The sequence below is a fragment of the Bacillus rossius genome, chromosome 7, assembly GCF_032445375.1.
Source record: "Bacillus rossius redtenbacheri isolate Brsri chromosome 7, Brsri_v3, whole genome shotgun sequence".
NCBI classification, from domain to species: Eukaryota; Metazoa; Arthropoda; class Insecta; order Phasmatodea; family Bacillidae; genus Bacillus; species Bacillus rossius.
In genome coordinates, this window is record NC_086335.1 from 36764252 (window position 1) to 36770993 (window position 6742).

Genomic DNA, 6742 nt, shown 5'->3' on the forward strand with positions numbered 1-6742 from the left:
AATAATATTCAAGATTAAACTTGTCGTCTAAAACTACTAATATACTAAATAAGTGCTTATAAATTAAGGGCGGTATTCCAAGACATTTAAGGAAAGTAGCGAATATGCACTACCATGTTTGGCAACTGCCGTACCCTAACTCTCGGGTCATATTCCAAAACCTGTCCTAACTGAAACCCTGTAAGGTATCAGATCGGCAGCCATTTTAATAAACGAGGACTTGTGCGAGGCTATAAACAGCTGTACTTCGTGGAATCCATCGTATTTTTAGCTTATTTTTTAAAACTATGGAATTATAATGTGAAATAAAATATTTAATTTTGGTTGTACAAGAATAAACGAAGAATTTTTGGCCGTATTTATGTTTGCTGTTTTTAAGATATTAGGGGGGAAATTGTATTCGTAAAAGTTCCGTTAAAGTTCATTGAAAAGGAATATATATATATATATATATATATATATATATATATATATATATAGCTATGGATCAAATCAGCAACAGATAGGACACCAAAAATCAGTGCCTTAAAAATAAGGGACTGGCTGTGTCCTATCGTGCTCTTGGAATATGGTTAGGGTACACGTGACGTCGACCAAGTGTCTCCCCGGCTCCTTCAGGCCGATATGCCTAGCCAGCGCCATCTCTTGCATGTGTTGTGCGACGCAAGTGACGGTGACGTGTGACGTTGTGTTTCATTACAGGATTTGACTTATTATTTTATTGTATATATATTTTGTTTTAAGTTTATGTACATATTTTTGCTTATATTTTATTTTAATTAATTTTGTATTGAAGGGTTTTGTATTTATAAGTTTTAATTGTTCACCGAGCGCCAAGGCCGTGGCTTCCGCCTGTGACCAATCAGCGTGTTCCGCGGGCTCGCGGAGAAGGGGGGGAGATGCGGGCGCTCAGGCGCGGCAGGGGAGTGGGAGGAGTCGTCGCCAGGACTCGGCAGACAGCGGTCACACGAGTGTCATCGCTCCGCGCTAGTGGGACGCAGTCGTGGACCCGGCACGAGAGGCGACGGACGTGTTGGTGACGCCGCTCCGGGACGGTGAGAAAAGCGGGCGCGGTATTAGCAGAGGTTCTAGACTTTTGCCGTGCGGAGACGTTTTCTCAACTTTGCAGTCGAGCTTGTTAATTTGCTATTCAGTCGCGAGCTCTCAACTTGTTATTAGCACGCACGTGTGTTCTGCTCTCAATTTTGGCGAGTCGCGGTTCATTTTCAAACTGATCATTCGTCGTCATAGGTTCTGTGCTGTTCATTTCTTTCAGGCCAGTGTGCTGCACCGTCAGACAGACATCCTTTCGCGCGCGGGTCATAAGAATTAGATTTCCTACTGTGGAAGTAATAGTCGTCACGGGCGGGACGTCCCGTAATTTTCTTAACCAGATTAGTGCGCGGAACCGGGTTTCGACCCACATAGAAATAGTCACAGGCGGAAACGCGGCAGCCCCATGTAAAGTGTTCAGTGTCTTGAGTATAAAGGACCATCATACTTTAGTCGAGTTGTTCTCATTTCATCTCTGGAGGCTAAGTCCCTCGGCCACTCGGCCCGAACCCCCCTCTACCGAACACTGAGTAGCCGGCAGAACAGTAGCATTGTCAGGGACTAGTCGACCAGCTTACGACACACGTATTGCATAGTCAACACCTAAACCCTTATTTTTGTGTCTTGGCTGGCCATTAAACACCCTTATTTAAAACATCTATTTTTTTTTTAAATATTTAACATAAATAATATCTACATCTCAGTGACGCCGACCGCCAATGCTCCTCTATGTCGCATAGACCGCTATGCCTCATCAACGTCTCGCAAAGGCGTGTGCACCGAACGCGCTCGTGCGCGCAGCAAAGTGTAGTTCGTGCGACGAGGCGAACGCCAGGCAACGAGTGCTACGCCGGCGGAAGGATCCGGCCGGGTGTGGCATATCCCTCCGCCGCACTACAACAAATTAATTGATGCATATTATTCCACAGGTTTTTATTATGGGTTGGGGGGAGAGCGGAGTTATTGGAGATGCAGTTCCAGGTAGGAGAGAAAAATGTACGGCTGATTGCGGTGTACCGGCCACCAGGGCAAGGGGATGAAGCCATACGGGAGGTGCAGGACAGGTTGGACATGCTAGGGGAAGGCAGGTGGGTGATAGTGGCGGGGGATCTGAACATGCCAGGGGTGGCATGGGAAAAGGGGCCGGAGGGGATGGGGTCAAGGGAACAGAGATGGGCATCTCAACTGGCAAACAGAGGACTGGAGCAGGTGGTGACTGAAAGCACCAGAAAAGGTGCCAGGAGAGGAGAGCAGGATGACGGGAACCTGTTGGATGTGGTACTTGTGAGACCAATGGAGGCGGTCAGGGGAAGTGTGGTAATGGAGGGCATCAGTGATCACAGGATCCCAGTAGTGGAGTTAGATGTGGGCTGGAGGGAGAAAAGGGTAAGGAGGGGAAACGTGGTAAACTGTTGGGGTAAGGCTGATAGAGTGGGGGCAGAGGCATTCCTGAAGGGGGAATACAGTAGATGGGTAGATATAGAGGACCTCGAAGGTAGATGGGCTGCCTTAAGAAATATTCTGCTGCAGATGGCTACACGTTTTGTACCTCAGAGGAGGGTAGGCCAAGGAGGTGACCCTCCCTACTATGGAAGGGAGTTGAAAGTGTTGAAAAGGAAATGTAGGAGGCTGCATGCGAGGGCAAGGAAGCTTGGGGGAGAGGAGATAGAGGCGGAAATGAAGGCGCTTGGGAAGGAACTAGGGAGGAAATCGCGGGAAGCAAGGGATGCTTACATGGAACAGCTGATGGGGGAAGGGGGGACGGTAAATGGGACGGAGCTCTACAGATACATAAGAAGAGTGAAGGGTGAGGAGGGAATAGGGGTTCTCAGAGGAGGAGGGGGGCAGGAATATACAGAGGACAGGGAAAAGGCAGACTTACTGCAGGAGCAATATCTGGCAGTATTTACAAAGGGGGAGGCATGGGAGGGTAAAGAGGACGACAGTTTAATGGGCAGGAAGGCCTTTGAGCTGCGACTGACAGATGTAATTAAGGTGATCAGGAGGTTGAAAGGGAGAAAGGCAGCTGGGCCAGATGGTATAGGGAATAGTCATTTGAAGTTGGGTGATAGGGAGATTGGGAAGTACCTGTTGGAGGTTTTCAAGCAGTCTCTGGAGGAGGGGAAACTACCAATGGAATGGAAGGAGGCAGTGGTAGTTCCCATCTACAAGGGGGGAAATGATAAGGCGGAGCCAGGAAGTTACAGGCCGGTCAGTTTGACGTCCTGTGTAGGAAAAGTGATGGAGAGGTTGGTAGGAAGGTACGTAAAGGGGGAAATGGAAGATCTGGGGTGGGTGGATAACAGGCAGCATGGATTCAGGATGGGGTTCTCATGCGAGACCCAGATGGCTGGGCTGTTGGAAGACCTGGTGGAAGCGGTGGACGGGGGGAAGCAGATAGATGCAATCTTTATAGATTTTGAAAAGGCGTTTGATAAGGTCCCCCATAGGAGGTTAATGGAAAAGGTTGAGTTGCTGGTGAGGGATGGAAGGGTGGTAAACTGGGTGGGTGATTTCCTGAGGAATAGAAGACAAAGAGTGAGAGTGGGTGAGGAAAGCTCCGAGGAGGGGGAAGTGACGTCGGGGGTGCCACAGGGGAGTGTGCTGGGGCCTCTGTTGTTCACAATTATGATAAACGATCTGGGGGAGGGCATGAAAGCCAGATGGAGGCTATTTGCAGATGACTGTGTAGTGTATGAGGTTGTGGGGGAAGGGGGATGTTTAGCAGAGGACTTGATAAGGTTGGAGCAATGGACGGAGAAAAATGGAATGTCCTTGAATGTTGGTAAGACAAAAGTTGTCAGATTTACAAAGAGGAGGAAAGTCACACGAAATGTATATTACTGGAAGGGGCAGGAGATAAGAGAGGCAGCAGGATATAAGTACCTGGGGGTGACACTGAAAAATGACCTAGGATGGGCGGAGCACATAGAGGGGGTGGTCAGGAGGGGAAGGCAGGCGCTGGGGTTGCTTGGTAGGACCCTGCAGGGAGCTGGGAGGAGGACAAAGGAGAAGGCATACTCCACATTGGTCAGGCCAATGTTGGAGTATGCGGCGGCGGTCTGGGACCCCTACCTGGTGACTGAGGTGAAGGAGCTGGAAGGGGTACAGCGCAGAGCGGCTAGGTGGGTGATGGGAATTTGGAGAAGGAGGGAGGGGCAGGATGGGAAACTGCATAGCCCAACGGAAATGATTAAGGAGTTGGGGTGGGAAACGTTACAGAGGAGAAGAAGAGTGGAAAGGTTGGTCAGGATGTTCAAGGTGCTGAAGGGGGAAGGGGGATGGGGGCAATTGGGAAGCAAAGTACATAGAGGGGAGTACAGAGGACGAAGAGACCACAGATGTAAGCTCCAGAGGGTGTGGAGGCGGACAGAGAGAGGGCGGAACACCTTCCTGGTGAGGACGGGGAGGGAGTGGAATGGGCTGGGGGAGGAAATGGTGGAGGTCAGGGATGGGAGGGAGCTGAGGAGAAAGCTGTTGGAGGGGGGGGGAGAGGGGAGTGAGTGGGAGTTCTTGCCACCGGGTGAAAGCCCAATTGCAGGTTAAGTAATAATAATAATAATAATAATAAACATTATTTTTCATCAATTAATATTTCAGTCCTTTCAAAATCATGTTTCACTGTGCATTTTGTCCCGAACCTAGCCGGTTCAGTTTCCCGCGAAATTCACACGTTTCCGCGGGAGGGCTGGCGGGGGGAAGGGGGGTCGCGCGCGGCGACACAGTCAGTGTCCTTCAGGAGCTCCGACAGCCCGGCAGCCTGTGTGCAACTCGGAACCATCAACCTTTGCTTTCACCGACATGTAGTTTCAATAGTAAAATATTTTCTTAATCGTTTACGTACAGTTCTGCAGCCGGCCTCAATCTACCATGAGGTATTTCACTTAATTAAATCAGTGCTCCAAGATGAGTGTTCTACATAATACGTGAGTACTGTGGGGAGTCTACGAGACTTTACGTCGGCGCTTCACGCCCCAACTTAGCTTACCGGCTAACTAGTTTTGGCCCGCACGGGGCAGCCAGAAGGCGACACGTGCCACTGAACGTACTAACGAATCAGTCCCTGGGACACATCTAGGTATGACGTAGAGTCGCTGGAGACACGGGCCTACGTGCCACTAGCCCAATTTATTAAGTGTTAGGTAATAGTGAAGTGTTTTGTTCGTCAAGATATTGTTTGTCATGTTAGAGTGTATTTTTGTAACCGCCGCATCACGTGTACAAGTCCGCCCCTCACGCGCATTATAATCGTGAGCCGAAACTGAGGAAGTGAGCTGCGCGTGTGACTAGTCGCGTCGGGAAAACCGTTACGGCCAGAACAGGCAGCACCATGTATAGGGCTGTGCTGTGATAAATTCATCAAATATCTTCCAGAAACTTTGTGTTATCCTTCAGGCGTCCCGAGTGGCCATAACAGCTCGGGGGGCCCTACTGCGTTAACCCCTACCTCTAGACACAAGGCCGAACCCTCCCTGAGATCTCGAACCCAAGCAAAAATCACGTAAAATTCATAGGAGGTAGCGGGGACCGCATCATTAGTTCAGCATAAAGTAAAAACTGTGTGAATGGAGTTCACGCATGTCAGAGGTAAAACATTGTTGTTTATTATAATGATGTCAATCAGGGATATGCCTTCCCTAAGTCCATAGTGCTTCGCACCGCCAACTTCGGAAATCGCCCTTATGCATGCAGTTTATTTTTGAACTTAAATTATAATTATTCATACATTTTAATGTTTGTAATTCTTAATATTTAGTAGTAATACTTTATTAAGAGCTTAAAGGGCGTTTTTCTTTCGCTAGTTCTCTCATTTAAAGTAATGTCAACTAATGGTAATGACAAAGCTTCTGGTCGCCATGAAACATGGGCCTCAGCCTAGTCGCTTTTGATCGAAGCTCGGAGCTGGACGCGTCACCGCACATTGAGGACTTCGCCGTTTTGCAATATCTGATCAGCTGATATCCATCGTTTTAATTATTACTTAAACCTTTTTATTGTGTTCTCGAGGCCTACTCCGGGCAGCCAACCGTTTTAATTAATTATTTAAGTTTGACATCGTACGGCCGAAGGCCACCCCAAAGCCCGACCTGCACCCGCCAGTACTCGGCTCCGCTAACGGAAAGCGCCCCTAGCCATGGCCCACCCGAGTCAAGTGAGCGGACCGCAGCCCCAAGGTAGAGAATAGCGAACCATTTCTAATTACGCATGCAATGCACTCACCGTGCCTACAAAATTCCCCACGCAATAATAACGTAATCAAAAACAAACAAAAGCCCCTAATTAATAAAGTGCGACGTAGGAGTGCCCGGCTCACTCACGTGTGGTTTTCCGCTAAAACAGCTGTGAGTGCAACCCTTGCGGCCTTCAGCCTAATTTCAGTAGGGAAACGTGTGACGTAATTCAAACCACCCCCAAATTAGCATTATCGTTCGCCACTGGAGTAGTTTTCAAGAAACAGACAGTCTCCAGCTTGACTCTAATATTCAAACTTATTTTAGACAAACTTTTAAATGTCATTTCTATAACATATATAGATATTAGATTAATCATTATGTTTTATTATGTGAATTTAGAGCCACTTAAAATTAGTTAATTATATAGATTTTTACGAATAACGGAACTTTAGAAACTCTGGCGCGACAGGGAGCTTACCCCTCCCCTCGCGCCAGGGCTGCACGTCAGTACAGCG